Raw genomic sequence first — 17,571 nt, 5'->3', positions numbered from 1 at the left:
GCTGAGCGTGCTCGGTGGGCGGGTGACTTATCGTGACATGCGTGCCGCCGGCTATCCCTCCCCCTCCCCGCCCCAGACTGCGGTCGATGGGCACACGGCCACGGCTTGGCGACGTCCATTGGCCGGCGCCCGGCGCTTGCACCACGTCGCGAAGCGCCTGCGCGGGCGGCTGCCAGCTGATCCCTCCTTGAACGGGGCGGGCCGCGGCAGAGGCCTCGAGTCGCGCGCCCGAGAGGGCGAGGCCGCGCGCTCCCCGCGTGGGAAGGCACATGCTTGGTAATGGAGACCGTGGAGGCTGCGGCCCTCCCCCGTTCACAGAGATGACGCCGGGAGCAGCAACAGCCCCCTCCCCCTCTTCCCACCACCACTACCACCCTCTGCCTCTTGGCAGAGCGCAGCTAGTTTGCGACAACAGGATCATTGTTTCCTGCGCGGTCCAGCCAAACGCCCTGACAGACGAACAGACGAACAGACCTCACAGACGCCAATGGGTACTATGAATAGAGTATCAGCGAGCTATCGATGTTGGTTACCCTGGTGCCATAATCAGTTCATTCAACCGCGTATCGCGCATGGTCGCTCGCTTCTCTTGTTACTAAGTTGCAGCTGTTGGGATCTACATTTCGCTGTCCACGGCAGTATCTGTGAGATTTAAAACCAAAATAGTTCCCTAAATTCCTAAATGGTATTCAGTGGCATCGTGGTGAAGAAAACATCTAATACTGACGTGAAAGCGGTAAAGCCTTGTGAGCACTGCCCTCCCCTTATCAGTTACACCATTGCCTCCTGGTTATCCCAGTGCAAAGCAAAGTCAAATAATACGGAGGTGCAGGCTGTCATCTGGGAACAGTTGTTGACCTCTCAGCAGTCCTCCGTCTACCCAGTCAAATAATACGGAGGTGCAGGCTGTCATCTGGGAACGGTTGTTGATCTCTCAGCAGTCCTCCGTCTACCCAGTCTTGAGTGCGACCTTTCTTAAGCATGGAAGACCAGCGCTTCGGTTACCAATGTGCACCTCAGCTGCAGCGCCCTATACCTATGAAGGGCATGACAAAGAGTACATCGTATCCTGTGAGTGACAAAGATGAACTGATGTAGGAACGTATCGTTTGTAATTATCACGCAAGCGTGGTCTTGTTGCAATGTATTTTGCTCATTTTAAACACTAAGTGCGTGCATTCCAATGTTTTGCCCCACAGCTTAGCATAGCTTTGGTGTTACGAGGGTTTGAATCGTTGACGCGTCAGATTCAGACCCTGTTCCTGAGCGGTGATGAGGCAGGCCTAGTAGATAACGACCGCGTTTACTACACATGCCGAGGATAACACTTGTAATTCCTCCTCCGCTTAAGCTGATTGCTCCACATTTGCGTAGAGTTTTGTACTGGAATAGCCACCTTGAAGATAATGTGGTGCAGCTAAAAGCCCTGTCCTAGGTTAGGTCCAGCCCCTGTAGTTTTTTTTTACCTAAACGCCCACCAAGGAGCAAACTATCTCGTGCGGGCTTTTTCAACGTTGCCCAGACATTCATCACGTCATAGCAATATCATTAAAATCCCGCCATTCCATTGGTCATGCGGCAACCAAGGCTAATGAAAACATAATGGTCAACTCGTTCATATTTGGCGTTTGTGAGCACGCTTTCCAGATATACCTGATGTCAGGAGGCCCCCAATCAATGTTGTGCAGGCTATGATGACATCAAACAATGTCGTATTGAGGAGCGTATCTACTGAATAGAGAGATTAGGCTGTACGGAGCAGCCTTTTCACGTTAAAAATACACTAGTACTTATAGGGTGAGGTTATTTCGTTACATCTGGTAATAGTCTGGAAATAGTATCTTGAGGCTTATATTAAAATCAGCTGGAAATAGTATCTTGAAGATTATTTGATGCGCCAAGGTAATACCCTACAGCTTCTGAGTTACACGCTTATGGTTCTTTTAGATACATTTCGGCATCAAGCGTCAACTGGCTAATTTTTCCACTGCTGAAGTTAATCCTAGGTCCTATTAGTCCCTCCTTTGGTGACTAACTGCTCCAAGGTTGGATCCGAATGGCAATGGCACTGTCGACAGCTTCACAGCCCATGAGTTTTGACTGTTACCGTACTCCATGCACAAGTAGCCCGGCTTTTCCCACTCTACTTGTGAGGCTGTGAAGACTCCCTGCATAGCTGAAGGCTGCAACTGACAGCACTGTCTCTTTGGTTCGAGCCAAGGCTTACTTACGCCATAGGAGGAGTTTTCCATGGAATACTAAGATCTTAAACTGACAATTCAGCTAAAAGTCATTTTTACACAGATGGAATAGTGTGACCTTAGAACAGTCACCAGGGAACGCTATTCATCTTGAGCTTACCATTGTATCAAATATTAGCCCAGCTAGTGCAACAGGCAGCAGTGGACCTCACTTCCTTTTTATCTTCCCCTCACCCCACGTCCCAGCTTTGTAGCGAAAATTGGGTGAAATCCGGAAGAATCAATAAGATGACGTACATCTGTGGATAGTTTTAGTTTTTCATCTGCTCTATTGCAACTCATATTGTTTGGCGAAACTGTACCCCTGACGAGTGCCGTCATAATATACAAAGTTGTAACCCAAGGTGAGGCCAACGTGGGCATGGCAGCGCCATTTTGTCTTAATAAACGCTCTTGCTGGATTGCTGTGGGGCTGCAAAATATCATGTAACAAGCGCTACTTATCAAAACGCGGTACGAGCCGGTGAATCTGCATCTGCTCTTACTCCAGTGCACTGGAGTCCACTGCAGTGGAGTGGTGCTGTCACGAACACGCGGACCGTATCAGCACGTATGCAACTGCATATGAGGTTAAAATGGAGCAGCTAGCAAAAAATCCTCCAGCTCTGGCATTTAATTGATTGCTCGACATCACTATTTTCACGCGTTATTTTATTCGAACGCGGTACCACCCATCCAACACCAAAATTTGTTCAACTGTACTTACAAGCGGAAAATATAACAGAGGCACGGAATGACTGGCGTGGAAACAGCGAAAAGTACTACAGTTTCAAGATGATGTCAGTTCGCTTCGGCCAGCAATGGCTCACATTCATTTGTATTTTATCAGCGTAGATGAGCCCTACCAGGACACCAAAAAACAACATAGCGGGCCAGCCCGATCATGTCCACAGCCGGCAGGGTCAGCTCGCCCGGCGCGTCGGCACAGAAGTCTCAGCGTGATGGCCATCTTGGACAATTGACACTGCAGTCAGCGCACCCGAAATCTCCAGTAAACAGCAGCAACAACACAACGGTTGGGCGCGCTACTCGACGAAATAAAGCCACCGAGCACAGCCACAGGCGGCATCGGCGGCGGGAATGACGTGTTTCTCGTGCAGAGGGGCAGGCATGGCCAGACGCGCAGCCAAAACTTTGGCAAGGGGGGGGGGGCACAGAGTAGACAAAATATCACTTGATAGTGAAAGTCTCTCCCCAAAACAACCGCCTTAAGTGGCCCGTTTCTTAATCAAGCAAGATTTATCTTTCATTTTTACCACTTATAACTGGAATAGAAGCCAAAAGCTACTGCGAGATAAATTCTGCCCGAGTTTTGTAGTTAATAAACTGGCGAACGGCTTTAAACATATGCAACTGTTTCAAGCGACTGCATGAAATATATCGCCGGCACTGTTCATTTAGTGATGGTCCAGTGAGCTCTTTCTAATTCGATAGAACTCAGCTTTGTCAGAAATTCTGTCTGAGTTACAGACATGTTAAGGACCCCCCAATGCAGATTTTGAATCGAAATGGATCAACAATTTGTTTTAACATAGCCAAGTCATGTTTGGAGGGAAATGTCGAACACTCATTCAGAACTGATTAATGCTACAAATCATGTAACATAGTTTTGAACATGTGTGTTAGTAAATCTTAACAAAGACCTCGACGCCAGGCGTTGCAGTCTCCAGGGGCCACACGGGGTTGGTTCGGAGCCTGTTATTGGGCCGTGGTTGACGGGCGGACAAAAATGAAAACACTTCTGGAAGAAGTACCATTACACGCTTTATGATATCAAATCTTACACACAGAGCGTAGTCCGCGTACATTTCATTGAGCGCATTGTCCGGGCATGTTGTTCCCCTCCCTGACGGGGCAGGCTCGCTGACCCACGCGGTTGGCCCCGGATCGACACAGGAACCTCCATTGACACAACAACATCCCTGGTTGCAGCATGTGATCCAATAGTTGTCACATAGATTCCAGTGCTGGAAGTGGATTGAAGGACCCACCCTTCGATACTGGGGCCCTGGCTAACACGGAACCCTTCTATTGTCTCAACATGAACACTCATAAGTTCTCAGGTTTCATCGCATTTTCGGAGGACCAACGCGAGAGGTCGTCTGTCATCCGGATTTCCGTCGTCATCCTTGTTCAGCGAATGTTTTCCGACAGACTCGAGTAATCTTATCGACACAGACCGCACCTTGTTAGGCACTTTGCGCCCCTGACCGATACAGGGGCCCTGCACTGTTGCAGGAAATGCAATGTAAATCGCGGCCCGGCTTTGTCGCAGCTTGGAGAACGCCCCTTCCCCCAGGGCTCCGACCTGGAGTCAACTGTCTGGTGCTGGTAATCCTGACCAAAATAGAGAAACGCTCACTGAAAAGAAGCAATCGTCACTTGAGACGACGGCCCTACGAGCGGGGTCCTTAGTGTGACCTACAGTCGGTCGTTCAGACCCTTCAGCCATCCAATTGATCCCTTGATCTTTGGTCCCGAAGGACCCTTCAGCCCATCTTCGGAACTCCTCAAAGTCCGTGAAAGACTAGGGGCCACTAGCCGACGCATGACCCCCTGGTAGGCAATGCGGCCCCCGACCGACGCAGGGACCCTAACCATTGCTTCAGCGACCCCGACCAATGCCGATCGTGGCCCCCACCCTGCTCCTGCTTAGGAAATGGGCCCGCAGGGTTCAGGGTGACAGGGAGCCAACTGTTCGGTGTCCATAGTCTCCGGCCGACTTAGACACCTGCGTTGCCTCACAAGTCTTCAGACGGTCCAAGAGGACATCCGACTGATACTTGGGTGACGACCCAACGGACTGCGATTACTGATGTGACCTGCAGCCGGTCCCTCCGGCCCTTGTGCCCTCCAATCGCCCCTTGATCGTTGTTCCGGGGGCCGCCCGGGTCCCTCTTCGGGCCTTAGCAGCTGACAATTCCCGTGCAGCTACGAGGCAGCGAGCAGCGAGCAGCTAACGAGGCAGCGAGCAGCGAATAGCTGACCAGGCAGCGAGCGCCGCCACGTGACGTGCGTCGGGAGTACAAGACATCCAGGAGGTAAGACGTCCGGAGGGTTCACACACGGCAGCAAAGCGACTGGCACAGGCGCTGGTTGCTCCTCTTTAATATGGCACAGCGGTAGCAGCGTAGTGTGAGTGGGCTGGCGCCTAGCTCGGAATGCTGTTGTCCGAAACAGAATGAGAACTCAACATATTACCCTTAGTTTTGGAACCGTGATCAGGAATACAAACACATAGTGATGGCGGAAATGGCGAAGAAGACTTCACTACTTGTTCCAAACTCTTGCACCCAATTTCAACAAATGAACACCTAATACACTACAACATAGTATGTTTGTTTGAGGCTAAATATGTGCACAGTATATAACCAGGTGTCGATTCGTGTCCTTTTGACTAGGGCATTGCCCCCCCCCCCCCTAACCAAAGTCCAAGCTGGTCCTCCAACGGTGAGTTTGCTCCATCCAACCTTCTAGAAGCGAGGTACAGGTACAAGCAGAACAAGACAAATGATAGCTTAACGACTATTGCAATTTTAAAGAATGGCTCCACTACTTATTCCACAGATAAAAGGAAAAAGAAAATGCTGGGTGCAATGTCATGTTCGGTTAAATGCAGCTTATAGAGCTGATCACGCTTCTGAGGCTCTACGTTCGTACTCTGTTTACTTCAATGTTTTCTGCTTTGTTAGCCGTATACGCCGCGAAGAAGCCTTAAAATTGGCCGACCTTCATTAATTTAATTTCAAAATATTTCCCGCTAAACAGATAAACGGCAAAAACAAAACGAAAATAAAGACTCCTCTTGTACTTGACGGATTTCATCACTAAATGTTAGGCCGGCTTGCGGTGCTGCCATTGCTTATCCGTTCCCGTTGAAAATATTGAAAAGTTGCGCAGGTGAAGCACACCCCTGACTTTTTTCCAAAATACGAATTGACATCCTAAAACGTATAAAGACACTCCTCCCAGAGACTGCCATCTTTTCACCCGCCCGCTGACCACGGCCTTGCGTTAAGGCCGACGACGCGCGGCGTACGGAGACAGGAACGTCAGACGTCGGGTTCTTATTGGAAGAATCGCGAGCCGGCATAGTCAAACATGCCATTTAAATTTCTACCTCTCAGTACCGAACAGAGGTTCAACATTTCCGGACGAACACGGATTGGCCATATTTCAATAAACGTTATGACCCTATTTCGATCTGTAATCTACGTTTACCCTCATCTGCGTTCACAGCGCTCTACACAACCCAGGGTAAATTTAGAGGCAGTCTCTGAGTGCCATCGGGCTAGAAAAAAGCTAACGGCCATTGCAAAATGAATAGCTGCGGTGGTTTATTCCATCCAATCATTTAACATCAGGTTCCTACAGTTTATTGACTTGACAATGCGAACAGCACTGCATCTTTCGGTGCCCTCTGGCTTCTGTTTCAGTACAAAGAGGTGCATAGTAAAATAAACGAAGAAAATTGTGCTCATCACAATCAGATGGGTAACATCTGATCATTTTGGTGGGGTTTTGGGGTTCTATATATATATATATATATATATATATATATATATATATATATATATATATATATGTGTGTGTGTGTGTGTGTGTGTGTGTGTGTGTGTGTGTGTGTGTGTGTGTGTGTGTGTGTGTGTGTTTGTGTGTGTGTGTGTGTGTGTATGCGTACATATTGGGCGCTCTGTTCTTGTGAAAACATTCATTAATATAGAACAAATACCCTGGCACATATGACGAATTATGGGCAGGCTCCACTTTTCAGAATGCTAGGGTGCTAGAATGCTAATGCAAGTGCACCCCTTCAGATTCACAAAACAGGTGCGTTTGTAAGAAACTGATTCAAACTGCCAGGTGTTCATACGTGGTTACTGTGGCTACACACATCGTATTTGTAAAAGGGTGTACATGTAATTAACAATCAGACCAGAATGGCACGAAATCCAATAAAAATTTGCACCAGTTCCCTTCTGGCAACTTAAAAGAATCTGCCCTCTAATTACTTTAAAAATGATGCGTTTTGATAACAAAATAGGATCGGAGCACGGTATAATGACGCAAATCCCATGATGCAAGCCAATTAGCAAAATATTTATGAACATCAGCCACTTAACTTAAGGTAAGTGTTCCACATTTGCATGGAATTCTGAACTGACTTAACCGCCTTAGAGTTCACAACCCTATCCTTATTACCTAAGCCACTCTGATTTCTGAGCTGTGCGCCCGGAAAGATGCTCAAGCTTTTTCGTGCAGACTATTTCAAGGTCAGGAAAGCACCCATGACTTCATAATAACGCCATTGAAAACCTGTCATTTCATTAGCCAAGCGAGATCAAGGCCAGGACAAGCATAGCTATTAAGAAAGTGAGCCCTTCCTAAGATCTAAACCCCTCTAGCGCCATGCGACGATCAAGGCCAAGAGAAACATTATTGTTGAGAGAGTGAGCCCTTCTTAAGGCCTAAACCCCTCTAGTTTCTGAGCTACACGCCCGCGAAGATGTGGAGACTATTTCGGGGAGAGTATTTCAAGGTCACCTTGACAGTCATGACGCCATAACGTCATTCAAATCCTATTATTCCATGAGCCATACGGCGATCAAGGTAAAGCAAAATATGATAGTCTAGTTTTTCATATCTAGCGTTTGTGAACATGATTTCCAGATGCAATGGCCGTCCACATTCCCTTTAAGTAGTAGTTTGTTCTGAGGCATCGAAACGACTGGACTTGCCAGTTGCGATACAATACTGACATGGCACCAAGGAAGTCAACGTGCCGCACATAACACGATTAACCTCAGGACTTGGAACCGAGCCGTCGGGTGTTACACACGGCATCAAACACTCCGAGGTCCCATACAGTCGGTTGAACCGACGCCGCATGACACTGGGGTGACTGCGCGCTAGGTTACATGGTTGCGTCAGGCAGCAGTGCGCGTGGCTGTGCCTGGTCGCGAGAGTGAGTGATGTCATCAAGAGGGTCTCTGGACAAGGGGAGGGGCAGCTGCAGTAGTGGTGCCGTGTATGCTGCACACAGTAGTGCTGCTATGCTTCACGTATGGTAGGTGCCGTGCTGCCATGTTGCACATGGCATCAGACACTCCGTGGTTCCCCAGAGTCGGTTGACCTAACAGCACGTAACACCGGGCTGCACAAGATTGCGTCAGGGTGATGCGGCAGAAATGCAATCGACAACCGGTTTGCGCGAATGAATGACATCATCCGTAGTGCTGCGGGAGAGAAGAGGGGTAGCTGCACTGGTGGAGCCGCGATAGCTGTTGAGAAATCGTCGCCATCTTTAATGTCGCAGCGCAAACTGACCTCATATGGTTTATCGACGTGGACGGGGAAGGGGTGAATATGAGATATGTGTAAAAATACAGGTTTGCATCGCCGTTTCCCCTTTAGGGACGCTTATGGACAGGCACGTCCGGGGGAACAACATAGTTTGCTCCCAACATGTGATTAAATTTCGCAATTCGGCTGCTTTATTTTGATGTTTCATGAGTGTTGGCGTCGTGCTAAGATTGTACCCGATCTTGGTTCTTGCTGAATAGTTTGGCATAATTGATGACTGCGAGATTTTGGGTTTTGTTTGGATGCATAAGATCTTTGTGAGCTGAATCCAAGCCCTCGCTGGTTTGCAAATAGGATTCAGGGCTAAATCCTGGCTGACACGGGATCCTTTGGAGTGATTTCAGGGTGATTTCTGCGCTCTTTCTAGTTCTGGAATCGGGGAGTGAGGTGAAGTCTGGGAAGCCAGGCATACGTTTGCTCCGGAGCGTTTCATGGCTATTTAAGGCGAATTTGGTGCCAAGCTACGCCGGAAGAGCGGGACCTCCCTGATGCGATATGATAAAGGGTTCCTCAGTCCTATGAACGAGGATGTTGTAATGCATTTGTTCCATACTGTTTTCGTCTTGATGACAGGAATGATCTTGAATTCGATGTCTAGAAAGTTATATTGACCTTCCTTAAAGGGATATTCCACACTTCTAAACTAAATGTGGAAGCTTAACTCAAGGGTACTTAACTGATATAACCATTTTGAAAATAATTCAGTTCAGTTCACATTCATGCCCCCCTTAAGACCTGAACCTCTCTAGTTTGTGGGCTACCGAAATAGGCTTTCCGCTGAGATGGGGATACTTTTTCGGGAAGAGCATTTCGACGTCACCATGACATTCATGACGTCATTCAAACGTCATCCAAATCCCTGCTATTCCATGAGCCATGCGTCGATCAAGGCAGATATGCATAATGGCCGAGCCGTTCATATCTGGCTTCATGAGCACGATTTTCCTCATATAACAGCCGTCAGCCGGCGCTCAATCAATGTTGTGCAAGGTGTGATAACGTGACGAAACAATGACGTATCGGGGAGCATATTTACTATACAAAAAAGTTGTGTTGTCTAGGGTAATCTTCTCTACTTAGAAGTGTACCATAGTTAAAGGTGAGCTTGTCTCATCACATCTGACGATTACTTCACTATCTTAAAATGTGGAACGTTCCCTTTAATGTTAACGTAAACTGTCTAAAGTCTAAGTGGGTTCAGGTTGGACTGTCTCCACTGAGTTGTCTCCCAGGCGTGTATAGTTCCTGGCACCATGTGTGTGGACCTGCAGTGCAAATGACGGTTCCCTCTGTGCAGCCAGTCTGTGTGGCGTATTGCCTAGTTTGGCTGCTTGTGTGAGAACCCCGCACAGCCGGACTTTTCCGCCCCGAGGCTATGAAACGAAGGAAGGAGAAAAGATAACAGTAGGGCAAATAACATGCACCTGGGGACATACTACCTGCTATCACGGGTAAGTAGTGACCCAGGGGTTCCTGCACTGGCTTCTGGCCGCGCAGGGACCCCTGTGCGGGGCGTTTGCTCGGGGACCCCTGTGCTCGGACGGTGGCTACCACCACCAGGGGTCACTCCGGCCAGCTCATGGCTGGCGCTAACAGCCTGCCCTGCGAGGATACAGGATATTACGAGCAAGGTTATTCGTCCTGCCCTGGTTCACAGGGGGCGGGGGGGGGGAGGGGGAGTCGATGCGACCCGGCCCTAGTGTTTCCAATCTAAGAACGATGCATCCTGCTGAAAAAAAGACCAACGGATTGATCTCCACAAGATCTTGCGATTGGTAGCTCATTCCGCTGTGCTTGGTCAACTATTGACACTATTATGCCAGATTATAGACCAGTTTGTCCCGAAAATAGTACTTTTCAGCTTTACATGTTCACATTTACGAAACCACGCCACGTAGCGACATGGAGCTAACAGGCGTGCTCTGAGCTCATCGATGTGTATTGGCATGTGCTTCAGTGTTACGTCAATGCTGTCGGACTGCGTCGACAGCGTCGGCCCGGCGCGCGCGATCGGCGGATTCGTCGGTTGCCACCTGCCTCCCGCGCCGGCCGCCTATCTCCGTGCAGGTCACCGCTCGGTGCTCCGTGCTTAACAGGTCACTGCTTGGTGCTCCGTGCTTAACAGGTCACCGCTCAGTGCTCCGTGCTTAACAGGTCACTGCCCAGAAAGACGAAAAGTCAGGCGCGTCTATAGCGTCAAATCGCGTGCAATGAATGCTCCAAATGCCACTGAAAATTTGAGCGCGATCACATACCGGAGAGATATCCTCAAAAGATCTCAGCGTGGGGGGCATCATGGGGGGCATCCCCCTGGGATGCATATTATCTGGTACAGTTTAGTTGTGTTCTGCGTCCCAGGGACGTATCTGCGCAAAGTGAACTGGGGGTAGGGGGGGGGGGGGGCGGCACCATTGAAATTTATGAAACTACCAACAAAATTTGCCAACAAACGGACTTCTCCCCGGATTTGGCCCACTTTTCTCCCACAGTTTGGCGTGTGGGGGGGCTGAAGGCTCGAACTGAACAAGGAGCTTCACTCCTGACGCGTCCGATTCCGGCCATGTCAGGTCCGTTGACCGCTGCGCGTTTTAACTCGCCCCCTGCGCAGGCGCTACGCGGTGTGGTGCAAACGTCGGCGGTAGCCAATCAGCGCCCGGTCCTGACGGCGGTCAGCTGAGCATTTGCCCACGGTGGGGATGGGCGGCCGGCGTGCGAGTCTGGTACCGGGCTCAGGCTGGGGGGCGTCGATCCCGCCCGGTGGTTGCACGTCGGCTGGCGTCCCGGGAGGTGCAGGTGTGGAGTGCGGGCGCAGGAGAACATCGGAGGGGTCACCGGCGCGGCCAGCTGGTCAGTCTCTGCGGCGCGCGTGGGGTTCAACGTTGTGTGCGCCACAGTGGTGAAGCTTGTTAGCTTAGTTCATGGTTGCTTCACGTTTCGTTTCAGTGGCTACAGTAATTCACTGCCTTGGTCCACTGTCATGTAATCCCTCAGCAACTGCTGAGCACTGATGGATCCAGCATGGACCAGTCAGGGCATCGCCTGAGTAACTAAGTGTAGCGGGCAGTACGAGCTAACAACTTTCGGAAGCGCATATTTCGGGCACACGTTTTGATGGTTGTGCTTTTAGCACGACCTTAGGTGCCACTTTTTGTAGATCACGGGGGGAAGGGACCAAACCACAGGCCTGACAACCTAACCCCCCCACCACATTTTGTTCTTATCGGATTAAGCCCACTTTATTTTTATTAAACGCAATATATGTCTTTAATTTTTGTATAATTTATAAGTCTTCAATTTCAGCGGCATAGTCACGTGGGGTTGGATCCAGGCATCAGGCACTGGACGCGCGCGTCTCTTCTGGTCGGCAGGTGAAGGCTCCCCTTTGGACGCCACCGTGGGATGCCGAGGGCGCTGTTCTATGGCGGTCATGGTAGGCGGCACGCATTTTGGTTGTGGGGAACTGGACGGGGTTAGACATGAAGGACTTGGTCATCCCCATATTCCAGAACTTTTCAGTTTTACCTCGCAAGCCATTGCGTGTCTTCTGGTGCATAAGACACGCAATGGAGCTGGTGCAAGGTATGTGAAGTTAATTGCATCGTTTATCCACTCAGCTGTTACGGTTTGTATCTCGTGGTGAGAGCAACAATGACTTTTTATTACGAGAGTGGTTCGGGACGCCACTACACAGAAAGATCAAAGAAGCTAGCCTTTATGTTATGCTCATCTTTTACCCACGTTATTTGTAGTGTTCCAGCCAAAAATATTGAGGAGGGGGCAAGCCAACATTGGGGAAGGGGGGAGGGGTGCAACTCAACATGAGGGGCAGGGCCCTCACAAAATAACACGAATCGGTACCCGTGAGCACGATCAATGAACAGTATTTCCTTTGACCTCAATTACAAAATTCAGGGCATTTTAACTTACTGCAGTGTTGCAATCATGCGCATGCATGGTGTCACCACTACGCACGGACAGTTTTGCATTTCATGTGCACAAGTCCTGATTTCTGCCTCACCGAGGCATTGGAGGGGGGGGGGGGGGGGAGCGCCGCAGAGGCGCGTTCCACTCCCTTAGTTCCTGAGGGCCCTTGGGGCGCTCGGAACCTACGTCCTTGAGCTCGAAGGCTAGCCAGACAGCTTTTTGTCTGGCCCGGGCCCAAAGACTACCCTTGCGCCCATCCGGGGCCAAGTGCCCCGGTTAGAGGGCCTCCTGCGTCAGGGAGGGTGCCGATGCATGATGTACCGCTCTGGGACTAACTAGGAGCCCGGGCCGTGTGACGTTAGAGTGGTGGCCGGTAAGCACCCCTGGTTGGGACAGAAGGCCCTCCGAGCCATGGCCGAGAAGAGTGATGGTCAATGTGCGCGCCCATCGGTATGACTGGTTAACAAGTGAAGCAAACTGAACATATTCCAAACTAAGAGGGACCTCTCGTGATGTTCGGGGAGGGGTCCCTGGGACCCTTCATTGAGCCTCCCCCGCCTTCCAAAGCGCTGGTGACGCTCCTCAAGCCTCCCATCAATCCTCAATGCGATTGCATCAGTGTCCTCCTCAACAGCATGGAGGACGATGGGCTCTGTCTCTAGAAAAGAAGAATCACATTATACATGTAATAACAACAACATTATAGATCTGCGAATTAGCCAACACCTCGGGATATCATAGCACAGCAACAGCGAAATTCTTAGCACCTGCCCTCTTCACAGTATCTAATTTTCACATTTCACTCCATATAGGTTTTTCAGCACGGATATATAGGGGCGATCATCGCTAAGTGATTAATTTAATGTTAACATATATGATATTTATTTAGTTACAAATGAAAGCTCCTTTTACAAAAATGCAGTACATATAAATATTCACGCGCGTTGGCCACGACGAATATGGCTCGGGTGCTGGAACTAGCAAACGTGGTTAAGTACGATCCCTTCTGGAATCAGATCTTAGTATTGATTTGTCTTAAGAATGTTTGAGACGCATACCCATTATATCTATTCACATAGCATTCTTTTGGAATCAGATCTCAGTATTGATTCGTCTTAAGAATGTTTGAGACGCATACCCATTATATCTATTCACATAGCATTGAAATAAAGATATAAAACAGGGTCATCATCCAGTTTATTGACTGAGTCTCCATTTTTAATCATGCGACTAGTATTTACCAACCATTTCGTAGTATCAACCAAAAACCATACTGCGGGCTACTAAACTTTAATCCCAGGGTGACGTCATGTCTGCGTAGCCTTTTGCACTAGTAGCCTTGGGATGTCGTTGACACGGTCGGTATCCCGAGTCGGTCTGTAGATCTCTAGGAAATAAACTCCAGCAGGTTATGAACCTCAAGCGTATTTCTGTGATGATGTTGTCTTGTCAAAACATTGACCGCCGGGGTTCCCATAAAACCGTCATCTGACCTTTTAGAAGATATTGAGTTCAAACTGCCCATGACATCCCAATCAGTAAGCGTCCAAAGTTTTTCCTTGCAAGCTGCGCTACGCGATTACTGGTTCAGGGGTTCTCGCGTTTACCGTCCTGTGCAAAGGAAGCGGTACGATTTTTGCGTATCTGTCCATTTCGGATTTAAATATGCATACTTAGTGTCCTGTCTTCCATGCACATCGACCCTGGGATGGGCCCTTAAAGGTCGTTCACCGCAAGTTTTCCTTGATGCGGCGGGTGCACCATCATGCGGTGCCTCTGGGAACTGACCTGGCACTTCTACGTGTTGGCTATGGTCAGCACTGGACACGCACTCTCAATTCGCCGCTCAGGAGCCGTCGGGTGTATCGTTAAGACCCAGTGACGACGACAGCGTAGCTATCAGCCGGACTCAGACACCAGCAAATGCCGCCTGATATTCGCGGATACTGCGACGCCCGAAGCTTCATTGAAGGTTTCTAAAAGTTATATTTTAGCTCTCAGCTGAGCTGAGATTCCGTTTCCGGCTATTGTAAGGTGGCATATCTGTACATTCTCAGGGATAAATACATAGGCCTAGGAAGCTTTGTGTCGACCCGCACTGCAACATGAAAAATGGATCATTCCACGACAAATCGACGGGAGGGTAACACGCACCTTCTTAGGATTTGACGAAAAGACGCATGTTCGGCAAGAACCCATTCAGTAAGTTGTAGAGTTGTACAGCGTACCGAAAAGGAACTAGGAGCAAATAAGAATACGCGAGGAAGTCGCCGTTTTTCAACTCGCTGCACCGAAAACGGTTTGTGGTGCATCAAATTTGGAACAAGTGCTTCGAAAAGTTAAAGACGTATTTCTTTTCTGAAACACGGGTTAATACGACATTTAAGGTCAACTAGGTACATAAAGTGACCCAGTTTGACCGTTGTCCTCATTTTCGGAAAAAACACGGTCCCTTCGACTTTCTTCAAACTGATGTGCGACTGCAAACCAAGTTACTGCCGTTCAGGCAACACAAGATCAATGGAATTTTTTCTACATCGGTCGCAGGATCGAATTTGAACATCGGGGGATTACGCACGGTAAAACGCCAAAAGCTGACCGGCTGGTATCGAGACGACTCGTGCGATATGTCGTCATGGCATATGTCGGCACCAATGATAAGTTCGATAGCTTCGTTATTCTGTTTTTGCCCAAAATATGCAAGTTGGTTTAGTTTGAAATAGCTATATTTCGGTGTCTCTTGCTTCTTTCCTTTTCCTCTACCCCTCCAGCAAAATGCAACGAGTGTTCTTGTGACGAAAACAAACAACAATGCTAAAGTCAAAGACATGCCGCTTTATTAGCATACGTTCTGATATCATTCGACCAACGCAATGCGTGTGTCATTGGGGCTTTACGACGCATTCAGCTGCTGGGGCTATATGGCGTCGCCTGCCTCTCACCCTGGCGGGAAGGGCGGGCACCGCGGGGAATCGAACCCCGTACCTCTGGTTTCCCTGACGCGCAGTGGTGAACGCGGACGCGTTAGCCACTGCACTACCGGCACCCCACCGTGAGGCTCAGTTTGGATTGTTGTAGCTAGGTGGTGTATCCTCACTCACTGACAATGCTGGTGACAATTATTCGCAGTCTTCCAAGGGATATGACAACGCTTGAAGGACTGTCTCGCCTTTGGGGCATGCTTCAAAAACGTACTGTGGTGTAACGTCAGGACTATTTACGTCTTATAATAGCGCTGGGCGATGCCACTGCATCACCGTCAATGCAGAACTTTTAATTGCTTTCCAGTCCAGATTACGCTGCCAGCGCTTTGTTACACCACTACGCCTCTTCCCTGCTGTCGCGAGAACCGTCGATATGACAACCACCGTGCGCATCCCTACTGCTGCGAATAAAGGAATGTTGTGATTGCTCCAGTGGGCAAGGGCATGTTGCCGAGAAGCGTGTTGGTGAAAGTTTAAACCAGCTTGTCACATGGATCATGTGATACTCTATCCCCAAAGCCAAAGTGCGCCTCGAAAAGAGCCACTCGAATTCACGCCACAGGGGGAAATATTGAAGCCATATAGTGTCTCGTTAAATCCGTGAGCTAATAGCTTCATGTTCGCGAATATTTTTACCTAAATAGAGTGTTTCAAGATTTCGTAGTATTTATTACACAAACACCTTGGCACATTGGTGTGCTGCAAACACAGCAGAACACATGCACTGGAAAAGCAACGCAAATTAAATGTATGACCTTAATAGTGGTGAGCAGGGAGTCAAATGAGATTTCTCCCTCTGGGTCGCTTACTCCAAATCGGAATGCTGAGCTTTTCGGAAGGATGTCGAGACAACTGGTATGTCTAATCAAATCTTGCGCGTCTGATATAACCATACGTGGAAATTACAGCAAAGGTGAGACACACCTGTTAAAATACGCGCTCGGGGAAGGGGGGTCAGTTCGACCACCGCTCCGAATGTTTTTTAAAGTGATTTTCAAACGGCGTGGTGGAACCACGCCAAACTTTGCATGTCTGTAGACAATCACATAGCGAGGCTTGTGGTGCAAGAAAATTGGACTACCGTGTATGATTACTGACCTATGGCAGCTCAAAGTCAGGCCTTGGCTGTCAGCGAAGGCCATCTCTAGGCAATCGTTCAACCTGATGCGACAACGGAGGATTGGAACAAAGCTATAAATGTCCGAAATAGTTTCTCAGGGAATACGCTAGCTGCACTTACAATTAGAACAAATCCATTGACGTACGGTGAGGTATGAATGTCAGAGTGAGGTCAGAACTGACCTGCTTTTTCTCTTTAGCTTGCTTTATGAGGTAATTTCCGGGCTCATTTCAACTGTTAAAGACAGTGACCGTAACATACGTATTCCATTAGATCTATAATGGTTAGATTAGGTCACTGACCTAAAATGACCCGGCCAACATTTTTTTTTATGAGCATACTGCCTGGCGTAATAAATATCTGAATATCTAGATATCTGATGCTTATTTGAATGACAAATACCTGCAATCTCGTAGTTTTTTTTTGTTCGGTTGGCCCTTCTAAAGGTCAAACAATGTCACTAACTTTAAATAATCACAACTGATTTTTTCCTTAGAGTAGGTATTTAGGTTCACGGCGGTCGCATGGAAGGTCTGGGAGCACTTTTGAACCTGTCTGGAGTTAAACCTTGTTTGACCTTATTTGACCTTAAGGGCATGACCGAGGAAGTCCAAATATTGACATAAGTGAGTTCATAAACCCCCAACCTCACCGTGGGTTAGACATTTCTAACTGTCTTGTTTCCGAGATTTCAGCGGGGTCCAGTTGGCTCCCACCGGAGCCAACGGTATGCAACTGGCCATCCGGGCGCATGTTAATTGGTGACGTTTAAGAGTTCCAAACAGTTCCTGTTCCATAGCATAATGCCACTTTATCAGTGCGCTAGAAATGTCAGTTAAATATTGGCTGAACGCATCTAAATACTCTGGTGATCATTTGAACAGGGAATGGGGATCACAAGGTACCCAACCTAACACTA

At 48.7% G+C, this 17,571-nt stretch overlaps 1 protein-coding gene across 1 annotated transcript in view; it reads left to right on the top strand.

Moving 5' to 3' along the window:
• Positions 1–11,373: 11,373 nt before the first annotated feature.
• LOC119114896 (ATP-dependent translocase ABCB1) overlaps positions 11,374–17,571 on the top strand; it is a 37,014-nt gene continuing 30,816 nt past the window's right edge. Inside the window, exon 1 of the mRNA XM_037238953.1 lies at positions 11,374–11,471. The gene's annotated coding sequence lies outside the window, so the exon portion shown is untranslated. The remainder of the gene's footprint in view (positions 11,472–17,571) is intronic.

The sequence above is a fragment of the Pollicipes pollicipes genome, unplaced genomic scaffold (genome assembly GCF_011947565.3).
Source record: "Pollicipes pollicipes isolate AB1234 unplaced genomic scaffold, Ppol_2.1 Scaffold_3087;HRSCAF=3621_pilon_pilon_pilon, whole genome shotgun sequence".
Classification (NCBI taxonomy): Eukaryota; Metazoa; Arthropoda; class Thecostraca; order Pollicipedomorpha; family Pollicipedidae; genus Pollicipes; species Pollicipes pollicipes.
Note: the sequence above shows the minus strand (reverse complement) of the source record. Positions and strands in the feature narration are given on the sequence as shown.